Source organism: Coregonus lavaretus (assembly GCF_964263955.1).
Source record: "Coregonus lavaretus genome assembly, chromosome: 1".
Taxonomy (NCBI): domain Eukaryota; kingdom Metazoa; phylum Chordata; class Actinopteri; order Salmoniformes; family Salmonidae; genus Coregonus; species Coregonus lavaretus.
This window is the reverse complement of record NC_139988.1, coordinates 55,425,521-55,438,652: the sequence shown is the minus strand read 5'-3', so window position 1 is coordinate 55,438,652 and position 13,132 is coordinate 55,425,521.

Genomic DNA, 13,132 nt, shown 5'->3' with positions numbered 1-13,132 from the left:
CCTAAGGTGTCCTGGAGGGCATGCACCCAATGATGCGTTCGGCTGAGCGTACCACTCTCTGTTGCGCCTTGTGAGCCGCGGCTGTGGAGTTGTCGTACCAGGCTGTGATGCAGCCCGACCAGTGGAGGCTACTCAGAGGAGGAAAGGGAGGACAATCCTCCTCAGTGAATTTAATAAAAATAAAATTGTTAAAGAATTAAAAAAGTTATCCTTTTTAGAAAAAACTATACTAAATATATTCACGTCACCAAATAATTGATTAAAACACACTGTTTTGCAATGAAGGTCTACAGTAGCCTCAACAGCACTCTGTAGGGTAGCACCATGGTGTAGCCGGAGGACAGCTAGCTTCTGTCCTCCTGTGGGTACATTGACTTCAATACAAAACCTAGGAGGCTCATGGTTCTCACCCCCTTCCATAGACTTACACAGTAATTATAACAACTTCCGGAGGATGTCCTCCAACCTATCAGAGCTCTTGCAGCATGAACTGACATGATGTCCACCCAATCAAAGGATCAGAGAATGAATCTAGTACTGAAAGCATAAGCTACAGCTAGCTAGCACTGCAGTGCATAAAATGTGGTGAGTAGTTGACTTAAAGAGAGAGAAAGACAATAGTTTTGAACAAAATAATTTATTCTAAAGTTATGGAGAAGCAAGAGAGAGAGAAAAAATCCATAATGGCTACTCACTTAAGTTACTGCATGATTGTAGCAGTTTTACTAACGCCTTAGTGTTATTAGCTATGTTGACTATGACGTTACTTTAGCTAATATAGTGACAACATGGAGGCTGTGTGTAGCAGTGTTATGATGAGTTTCTGGTATCGAGAAGTTCATGATGCAAGAGAGTATGGGACACAGATGGAGAGTTGATTCAGTCATTATTTAATGGTTACAATAATGGATTCAATGACAGCCTCCTGCCATCTAAATGACTTCCATACAAAATCTCTCAGTTTATATAATGCTCTCCGAGCTGCTTCTTGATATCATCTGCCAACCATCATTGAGTGTCACTCATCTACCACAATAGCATCCCCATACTTGGTATTGTGTCACTCTAGCCAGGGCATTCCATCACATACACCTTCTAAGATTAGCACAAGTGGCCCCCAATCTATCTTGGCACGCAGACCTTCTGTCCCTCACCATTTTTACATTTACATTTTTAGTCATTTAGCAGACGCTCTTATCCAGAGCGACTTACAGTTAGTGAGTGCATACATTATTATTTTTTCATACTGGCCCCCCGTGGGAATCGAACCCACAACCCTGGCGTTGCAAACGCCATGCTCTACCAATTGAGCTACATCCCTGCCGGCCATTCCCTCCCCTACCCTGGACGACGCTGGGCCAATTGTGCGCCGCCCCTTGGGTCTCCCGTTCGCGCCCGGCTACGACAGAGCCTGGATTCGAACCAGGATCTCTAGTGGCACAGCTAGCACTGCGATGCAGTGCCTTAGACCACTGCACCACTCGGGAGACTTACCAGTGACCTCTATAACACATGGCGTGTCCTTGTCCTCTCTCCCTCACATACATCTTATGAGTTTTACATACATTAATGAATCTTGTATCACAAGTCATTATAACAAGCAGTTATGATATGGTTTGGCTTGGAAAGGTTTTTTCGCCTTGTCACATACAGCTGATGTGTTGTGCATTGAAGTCCACAAACGAAGGGAAAAGGTGAGAGGTAGAGAGCACATAGATGCGAGAAGGAATGCAACGTGGCTGCTATAAATGTGAACTGTGTTTACACGTGACCAGGGGTGTATTCATTTAGCCGATTCTGTTGAAAAACGTTTCTTAAATGGAAGCAAACAGAACGAAACGGGGATAAACATACCTGAATGTGTCCAATAGAAACTGTTATGATGTCATTTCATAGTGTTGTGTGAACAATGTTGAAGTTAGTAGATAAGTGATTTTAGGTGCCGCACAGTCTGAATAACAAGGATTCCATTATATCAAGGGAGCTTACTGGTGGTTTATCTTAGAATGATTGATGGACATGATATACTGACTTGGGTACAGAGTAATACCATCAAAGAAGGGAGTGCCAAATGATGGTTAAAGATGTTGTTCAAGAAACGTGTCACAAGAGGTATATAAACTGAGAGGTTTTCTTTGTTCAGTTAGTTAGAATGGCAAGAGGCAAAGCACTGTCCTTTTGTTAGAACAAACCATGGTAACTATTCAATATTTAAATGAACTCTCCATCTAAGTGTTAAATATCTTCTTGCATCATGAATTACTTGATACCCGAGAAACTCATCATAACAGAAACTCTCGTTTGCAACTGTTGGACTAATGATTACACCCTAGATCAGCTAGATGCAGGCAAGAGTGTGCAAGGCGGTATTGAATGTGTCGCTGTCTGTCCATGTGTCACCTCAACATTTTCTCTCGACCTGTGTGCACCTACGTTGTAATCTGTAATTCATAGGCTAGGTTGTAGCAACCTCATGATGGGTATAGGGAAAATTTGAGTATCATGTAGTAGCCTAAACCTATCAATGTTACATAGAACTGGATGAATGGAATATGAAAGACAGTCATCCAATATGCTGTAATAGAAACAAAAATCGTCCTCCTTCATCTTGAATGGCACTGACTGCCACTGCTGAGTCGCCTACTAAGGAAATTACCTTTTCAGCAGTTAAATGCAACAAAACATAATTTACAAAAGCAATCTATTAATATGATTTTTGAACACTATAATTCGTTTTTAAGCATGATATCTGTTCTTTTAGTTTATGGTTTACACAGCTTGTTGGTCATTAGTCAATCTGAGTTTCTCAACAAGTTCAAAGCACATGAATGCATCCAACTGGGTTTTAAGACATGAATGCATCCAACTGGTAAATTCCCACCTCCCACTTGGTTACAAATGCAGCATGAATTCCTGGGTAGAGAACAGAAGATCATAGGTTCAAATCTCACTGATGCTGTGTCACAAAAAAAATAAATAACTGGGTCGTTCCACCAATTCAGTGCCTTTTGAGAAGTGTAACTTGACCAAAAAAAGTAACTATTGATTTCACCTATGTTTTAGGTTCAGTTTAATAAAAAACAAGTTTTCCCATGAAAAAAATTATAATAATTTGGCAAAAAAGTGCCAAATAAAGTAACAGGGTTGATAGTAACAGGGTTGACAATTTCATATTAAATCGGCCATTAATCCTATCGTAACAGGGGGAATCCCCGCTAGCATTCTGGTTCCATCCTGGTGGCGCAGTGGACTAATTCCATGTATAGAGAACAGAATATCATAGGTTTGAATCTCACTGACACAATAAAAAATGTATGTGTTTGCATGATTAATGCGTAAGCAAATGAATGTCCATGTGTGCTTGGAGTTCAAAACAGTTAACCCAAACTAAGACAGCAGTGTTATTAAAATATCAGTGGCAGTTTTAAGGTAGTTATCCAAAGACTTCCAATGTTTTTAGCCTATAATTTCCATTCTCAGAATGTTAATAAAAACCTCCCAGGAAACCTTTCATGGAACCACAGTAAAAAAAATTCAGAACCTCCCTGCAACCAAAAAATGTATGTTCCCAAATGAAATCCAAATGAAATCAGTTTTCATCCACAAAACACCAGGAAATGGCCAGCTCACCTGCTTTTACACTATGATTTAATTATTAGATGTTCAATGTTTCTTTTTGTTAAATATTTTTTAAGGAATAGCTTCACTATATTAAAAAAGAGTGTTCAGTGTGTACAGTATATTCAATGCTGGGTGAGGGTGCAGTGGACAGGGAGGAATAAATACATCAAATGTTGGATCTGACTTCTGGGGTGCAGGGGGAGATGGAGGCTCAGCCAAAAGGTGATAATTAAGAGCCAAATTAGTTAACTCACTTTTGATGCATTTTTCCACAACATAAATGGCATTTACGTGCACTTACCTTCCACTACACCACTGGTTATAATAACATGTAATTTCCCAGTACTTTGCAGAGAGAAAGTGGAGAGAGTGCTTAGGGCAGTAATTAACATTGTACACTAACGTCTCCACCATGTTTCACCCTCATTGTTAAATCGATGATTGGCAGCCACATGTAGCAATCACAACGTTTTAGACTAAAAATGTACAGACCAGCCGAGAAAATGTGTTTCTAAAAATGAGAACACTAGCAATTATGAAGAAAGAGAATAATTCCCAGAATAAAAGCACATATGGGAAAGGAAAGTGAGAGGATGCATTGAGTTGAAGAACAATTCTAAAGCTTCCGGCCTGGAAATGTGAGTTTATTCCGATGTGATTTATCTTTGCATTGTGCTAAATGGGGTGTGAAGCCAGTCTTTCCTTTTCGATTTTAATCATTTGAAGATCTCTCGTTGGGGATGACGGTGGCAGAGCAGCACTCTACTGTTAACGGGGCCCATGTGTTGGAGTGTATGGAGTATAGAGGGAAAAAGGTGGGCGAGGCTTTCTGCTCTAATTCATATCCCCATTGTTCCCACTCTGTCATCCATGGCCCACTGCCTATACCGCAATAGCAACTCCATTGGATTAATGTGTTACAATTCACAAAGTATATCAGCACAGAGATTTTTGTCTTAGTGAAATAAAACGTGACAGCGGGAACTATTGAGGAACTTGAATCAGTAAAATCATCCTTTCAAAAGTCTGCCTACATTATGCTTTGTCCATTTCCAACTCTGCTCCTTGGTCAGTATCTGTCACATTGTGATGATGGACACAATTTGCATAGTGAAACAGGAATGTAAAAAGTTGATTACCCTCAGCCAGCCAGAATGTAAATCTATGCCAGGAACAGTGGGTTGAGCTATATGGTTCAGAAAATGTCCTCAGAGAAGCATATGATTTATTGATTATACATTTAAATACATGTTGTATATGTATGTATATCTTTTTTAGCCTGCTTTGGTTTAATCATGTAAAGATGTGGTGTTGAAATTCACCCTCCCACTGGGCACAAACTGGTTTAATCAACATTGTTTCAACGTAATTTGTCAATGTATTGTCATGTGGAATCTATGTGAAACATACATTGGATATGAAAAAAAGTCATAAACTTTTTGTTTTGAGGGTGAAACTTCAACCACAGGATTATGTTATCAAGGTAATAAAATGTCAACATAGACAAACCTTGTATAAAATATGCTGAATTTGTACCTTTAGAACAACGTCCGATCTTCAACGTTATATCCACTATTAGAAGAAAAAAAAAAACAATAGGCTGGGAAGCCCCACCTACTGAATAATGTATCTATCTACAGATTCCCTTTGGTCTCCCATCCAGGGTTTTAAACAAGCCCAGCCCTACTTAGCTTTGATATTTGTCAGTGACTATTACCAATGTGCTATCGTGTGAGAATGCTTGTTGAAAGGTCTCCACTTAAGAACTAAATATATTCACTATTACTATCGAAGTCATTCCAACGAGTAGGTTTAACAGAGCAAATGAACTGTGACCATACTTTATCGCTCATATCAGGGGTGTCATTTCAGCTAAACCGAGGGTATGGCAAAGTGACAATCTTCCAAGGATTTATTTTTAAATTGAAGCTCATTTACTGCATTTCTACACAGTTTAAAAACTCTTAAATGCAATTTGGAGAACAGCAAAAACAAGCAAAATTGACTCCAGTCATTATCACCTTGTTGCTGTATCTTCATTCACCTCGGTCAATAGGGGACTTAAAGTGGAACTGACAGCATTGTAACAACATGAAATGTTATAAAAATGTTCATATACACCACCAGGAAGAATATGACACTTTTTTTATTTTCATTATCTGACAAGCCAGCAGATATGGTCATTTTCATGTTTTCATAAATTCATAGAATGTTTGGGAATTATGTATAGTAAGGAATTTTATAACAAGAAAATTCTATAACAATATACAGTAGAGTGGGAAAGTGACTGTGCGTTTGGAGAAGTAGAATACACTGCAATAAACAAAACCTAATAAAAACATCTGTCTTGTACAGGACCGGAGTCTACACAGAACGGTGCGCCATAGTCAATCAGAGCTACAGTAGGCCTATATAACTCCCGAGTGGCGCAGTGGTCTAAGGCACTGCATAGCAGTGCTAGCTGTGCCACTAGAGATCCTGGTTCGCATCCAGGCTCTGTGGTAGCCGGCCTTGACCGGGAGACCCATGGGGCGGCGCACAATTGGCCTAGCGTCGTCCAGGGTAGGGGAGGGAATGGCCGGCAGGGATGTAGCTCAGTTGGTAGAGCATGGCGTTTGCAATGCCAGGGTTGTGGGTTTGATTCCCACGGGGGGCCAGTATGAAAAAATAAAAAATAAATGTATGCACTCACTAACTGTAAGTCGCTCTGGATAAGAGCGTCTGCTAAATGACTAAAATGTATATGCAAATAAGCCATTTGCCACATGGGCCTACCATCATTCACTTTGAACTGGACTGTGTGTTTACAGGCAACAGCACTCCTTAGAATGCATTCGCCAAAATACACCTGAATGGATTTCTGTAAATACCACGGGAGTCCTCTTACATTTGGGAATTTCACGGTCCTATTGATCAAACAACCATGAAAAGGTAGGCTCTCTGTCCCTCAGTTATGCAACTAGATCAACAACTAATGCTAGCCAGAACGAGATGAGCAAAAAATCTAATGAGGGAACATTAGATAAACCCTCTCAAATTTCTTCAGCTAGTTGGCTGTCAAATCGCACTGAATCGCACCAAGCTAACTGGCTAAAGTTGGCTAGCTTGCTAGCTACTTCCAGACACAAATGAGACACCTCACTCTGGCCATTGTACTTGCCCTAGCAGAGCAGGTTAGGCTGTTTACATGTTAGCTAGAGTGTTAGTGATTAACTGTGCTGCTGGCAACAATTTAATTACTTTTTTTGTGGACGTTTCCTGACACCAGTCATATTCAGTGGGTGTTGCATGTTTGTAAATTCCTCAGGTATTCTGCGCTCTGGCACACTCAGACAAGAGTGCTCTGAAATCAGAGTAGATAGACAGAGTGGATTTACGAACGCATCCTGGATAACAATTGTTCAAGTTCAGCATAGCTAGCTAGCTAACTAGCTAGCAAAGCAATTCATATTTCTTGCTAGCTAACCAAATGACACCTGCATCTCTAGCTGTAGCCACCGAAAAACGATGAGGGAAAAAAGGTCACACCCACTGCTCCAATGACATGACATTCTCCCAGCAGCTAGCTATCTAACGTTAGGCTCTGTGTTTTTAGCTTGCTAAATAAATAGTTGCATAAATAGATATGCTAGCCTATTAGCCACGTTATGACTGTCTTGTGATAATTGTATTGACATTCCCAGCCTTATTTTCATTCATCTGTTTTTGTCCAAAATATTGAGTCATTGAAACTAAAACAGTGCATCCAAGTGGGTGGAGGCAACAAACAATGTACCAGGCCAGCTGTGATTTACAACCTGATAGCAATATTTTCTGGACTACCAAGAAATATATTGGTGAATTATATTAATCATGCATTGAACTGCATCCATCTATTCTGCCATCAATGCCTTAATGTACGTCATGGAATTTTGAGTCAAATAGAACCTATTTTTTACACTTCTTATAAAGTTGGTTTTGTAGCATAAACTGGGAATTTTAAATTTTTTACTGATATTTGATTGTCTGTTTGTTTCATATCTGCAAAGTAGTTAAAACACTGTCAGTTCCACTTTAACATTCTACAAGAATACAAGAATTACCAGCCCGCTACACACTAGTTTAGCACCGGCATTAAAACTCTAGTTTAGTTTCATGTTGAGTCAAACAACAGTTACCTCGCCAAAACCATCTACTACAGACATCTTTACTTCTGCAATGTGTTGAGAAAAAGTCCCGCTGTTCCCTGCAGCTGCGTCCATGCACTCTCCACAGAGAGGAAGAGGCGAAGCGAGAAGTTTCACTCTCGCCACAATCTGTCTAAAATAAGCCCAAAGATTTTTATGGGTTTATTTTGTACCTTAAACTTGTCGCCTGCTTCCCACCTTTAGGACAATGACTCCCATTGTTAGGGCGGAGACATGAGCATCTCGTCAATAAAGCCAGCCAGACATACAAACAGCCTTCCCTCCCACTCCCAGGTGTCGGCATGATCCAAAAGTCAGCCTTTAATACCGCTTTATACTGCTAAACTGCATTTGCCTTTTAATTGGAACTGGAGTGATTTTAGTAGCCTATTTTAAATTGTTGGTGTACGGCCCATGTTGTTTGTATATCATGGAATGGCCGGGCACTTCAATCCGGCCCGCGAGACATTTTTTTAATGTATTAAATATTATTATATTTGAGTTACAATTTTACGTCTAAAATTACTAATTCCATGATATACAAACAACCTCCAATAGATGGCGCTGTAGCCTGGCAGCGCGCTCTGTATTTGGGCCTACAGTCAGATTCAGAATGCGCTCAGTCATAATAGCCACTTCATTGCTTGACGACTTTTGATGTGAAAATGAGTGCTGCAAAAATGAGAAAAGTGGACTCTGAATGTCGTGTGTTTAAAGAAGAATGGACAGCAAAATAGTTTTTTACTAATATTGGACATAAGGCGGTATGTCTGATATGCCAAGAAAGTGTTGCCGTTTTTAAGGAATTATAATCTCAATCGTCAGTTCATTCAGCTGCTCAATGACACAGAGGCAGAGCACCAGGACTTGTTGTACCATTCAAATGTTCGCTGGCTAAGCCTGGCGTAAGTATTTCGCCGTGTGTGGGAACTGAGAGGGGAGATAGGTATGTTCCTTGATACAGTTGGTAAAGCTGACGACTTCTCAGAGTTGAAAGATACACACTGGCTGGGCAACTTTGCTTTCGGTGTGGACATATTGGGTCATCTGAACGATCTTAATGTGAAACTGCAGGGAAATTGTGTTTTTGTTCATGATCTGTACTCCAACGTGAAAGCATTCAAGGCCAAACTTATGTTGTTGGCCAGACAAATGAGCAGCCGCTCTCTCGCTGATTTTCCGACACTAGCCGCACTGAACGTGCCCACATCGTAGTGCCGCACTGAAACATACAGTAGTACTTTGATCGACCTGCATGCTGAGTTTTCCCGCCGCTTTTCAGACTTCACCAAGATTGAGACTGAGCTGGAGCTTGTATCATGCCCCCTGTCTTTCGACATTGAGAAAGCACCACCAGACACACAATTGGAGCTCATCGACATCCAATGTGACAGTGTTTTGAAGGAGAAGTACAAAATAGCAACAATAGACCAGTTCTATGGCTCACTGAATGAAACAAAGTTTCCAAACATTAAAAAGCACGCCCAAAGGATGAATGTTTTATTCAGGTCCACATATGTGTGTGAACAAACATTCTCAGTCATGAATTACAACAAATCCCGTCACAGGTCAAATTTAACAAATTACCACTTGTCAGCTGTTCTGAGAATCTCTACATCAAAGATGACACCAGATATTGATGCCCTTGCCAAGAGAGGTGACCAGACCCATTGTTCACATTAAGACTAAAATAACCGTGACTGGGGTAGGCAAGGATTATGCTTTTTCATGGTGACAGTTATGCAGTGAGAATTATCCAGCAATGCACTTGGATACAGGTAATAACTAATCAGTCAGATTTGGGCTGAGGTGATTGGATAACTGTAAATATGGCTCACTACCTCCAGTGTGTCCTGGGGTACCAGCCGGCCCTGGCCCCTTGGACACCCAGCTAGACCGATGTGCCCGCTGTCGACGAGAGGTTCCACAGGGCCGGACAGGTCTGGGATGCCGTCCATGTCCATCTCCAGAGGGCCATTCGTCGGCAGAAGGACCAAGCCGACCGCCACCCCAGTGAGGTCCCTGTATTCCAGCTTGGTGACCGTGTCTGGCTCTCCACAAAAAATCTCCGCCTGCCCTGCAAGAAACTGAGCCCCCGGTTTGTGGGGCCGTTTAAGGTCCTCCGGCGGATAAATGAGGTATCATACCGGCTGCTCCTTCCCCCTCACTACCGTGTCTCACCCACTTTTCATGTGTCTCTCCTCAGGCCGGTGGTTCCTGGTCCTCTGGCGGATGCCGTCCCCCAGGGTACGCCCCCTCTGCCCCTGGACATTGACGGGAGTCCGGCGTATGCAGTGAGGGACCTGCTGGACTCCAGGTTCCGTGGGGGACGGCTCCATTCCCTGGTGGACTGGGAGGGGTATGGTCCCGAGGAGAGGAGCTGGGTTCCGGCTGGGGACATTCTGGACCCTCCTCCCATTGCTCTGATTCGCCAGTGTGCTGAGCCACCGTTCTGAGTGCACCACCTCGGCAACACCGGAATGGAAACCCAACGCACCCTAATCACCTCCAGCGCACCTGCACCTCATATCATCACCACCCCTATTTATCCCTGGACTGTTCTGTATTGTGTTGTGTATGATTGTTAAGCGTCGTGTCGTTTACTCTCTCTTTGTTATTCTCTTTCTCATTATTAAGTAAACCTTGACCTTGACCTTAATTCCTGTGTCTGCGTCCTGCCTCTTCGTATATCAGTACTCGTCACACACGCATATAGTATGTGGCCCTTCACTTGGTTTCAAAAACTCAATGGGGCACTTGAGCCAAAAGGTTTGCCCCTGAGCTAGGGTATGCCATACCCAATTGACACCCCTGAATCATATATCATCAATGATGCTATTTAGGCATATAGCATTTGCAAATTCATCAACATATATTGTTTCAATTCAACCCAGGATTCAACTAAAAATAGACAATACATATAGGCCTAAGGTTTCAAGCAAATGTAATGCTATTTAGTGATATTGAATTGTCTTTGGTTATCAACGCAACCGAATATAAACATTTGAAGGAGATGTATCTTATGCTTGGATAGTTCCATCTGGGCCACTGACTTAGTCTGGCTTTAATTCCAGTTTGTCTACAAATTAATAATTGATATGTTGGATTCACGTCTCCATCTCAACCAAAAATCTAAGTTAGAGAATATAACTAAATCAAGTCAAACTTTCTTTAAAGTGCATTTAAAGTTTTCTTTGATTTACTCCTAATCTTTAACTTAGATTTTTGGTTGAGATGGAGACGTGAATCCAACATATCAAGGATTCATTTGTAGACAAACTGGAATTAAAGCCAGACTAAGTCAGTGGCACAGAGATGGAACTATCCAAGCAGAAGATACATTTCCTTCAAATGTTAATATTTGGTTGCATTGACAACCAAACACAATTCAATATAACTTTTGAAATACAAGAAATATAGCCATTTAACTTGTCGACAAGTTAACAAAAGATATGTTGAATTCACGTCTCCAACTCAACGGGAAATAAAAGTCAAAGAATGGGATTTAGCCAGTGGCTCAGATGGAACTATCCAAGCATTAGATACATCTCCTTTAGATTTTGATATTTGGTTGCATTGTCAACCAAATACAATTCAATATTACTTTTGTAATACAGTAAGTACAGTAGCTTTAAATTCAGGCTATTTTACGAACTAATGTAATATTAAACCTTAAAATGAGTAACACATCTATCGCCACATTTTGAGGTTACTGTAACTATAAATGTCTTCTTATGTAATCATATAAAGCGTGCATGTTCAAAATAGCATGGCATGCATAGGTCGTCACAGGTTTGTGGAGATCTTTACAATTGCTGTAATAATCTCGAACTTGCACCATGTAATCTCAATTGCAATCCAGGTCATTTGTTTATGCTATTAGATGAAGCACAGTGATAACATTAATCTGTTGTATAAATAAACAAAATATCTGACATTGCATTCCTGTTTGACTTTTGCTTTACTTTTAAATGGTTGAAAGCACAGTGATAGACATTTGGGTAACTAAACCAAAAATCAGACATTGTTTTTCCATTGGAATTTGTTTTTGCTTTTAGGTGGTTGAAAGCATACTGATAACACATTGTAAATTCAATTAACTTTTGGCAGTCTTTTTGAGTGGGTGAACATAGGCTGTAATCTCATTGATCAACATCTCAAACAAATATTACCCAGTTATCCACGTTGAAATGATGTAGTGTGCCCAGCGGGCTATTTCTTCTGAGCCTATCAGGAAGCAGCTCTGAAAGCTACTTTGCTGCTTTGGGCCGATACAAACTAAACATACATAGTTGTACGCGTGTGCGTGCGCTTGGGTGGAGTCAGTGCATACTACAAGGCTGAAAGACGACACTCACGTGCTGCATTATGTTGCATTTAGATGTGTTGCTTGAAGCTTGTATTGGCTTTTAGGGCCACCCTACTGAAGGGTTATAAGAGCATTTACCCTGAATCAGCTGCCAGCCCACAAACTATTCAGGCTGTATGTTGCCGAGCACATTCACATATTGGTGTCATGGAGAGTTCATAACCCAAGCGTACATATGCATACGTGTTGTTTGCTATCGTACTTTGTGACATTTTCATGAACCATCTGGGGATGCAGAGAAATGCAGAGATTGTGGTTTACCATGGTTGATCATGTTAAATTACCTTCTAAAACACAGAAAGGAAGCCATCTTTAATCACACTAGCACTCTCCTTTCTCTTGTTGCATATTGTGCACTGGGATGAACCCAGTTTCTGTCGATATTCTATCTGTTTCAGCTAATTTCTTAAAATTGCATTGGAACACTATCAAATATGTGGCCTTGTTGAATCCATTAGAGTTTAGATGCCATAGGAAAGAGCTATATAACAGCAAGTTCCATTGTACCAATCAATGACATACAACCACTTTTGATTACAGAGGTCACATGTCAATTGATTGTGTTGATGCAGGCTAACTGCCATACTTCAGGGTCATTACAGACATGGCTCACTCAAAGCAGAGCACAGATAGTTTTCAAGAAAGTACAAATATCCTCAGAAAAATATCTAGTTTATACCAGCGATCACTAACTTCGATTTGGATGAAGTTTTCTACTTTAACGAGTCAGCAGCTGTGGATATACTGCTCATCCCGGACAAGGACCTAATCCCCCTGACTCGAAAGAGGAAGTGACGGAGCAAGAGAGGCAGATGAGCGGGCTCCCTGACAAGACTATGTCGATTTGTCACGAACGTTGACTGATGACTCGTGGAACCAAGGCGCACCCCCCCCCAAAGGCGCGGACTGCGACCGCGCCACACAAACACAAGAGGGTAGGGGCCGGGTGGGCATTCCGCCTCGGAGGCGGATCCGG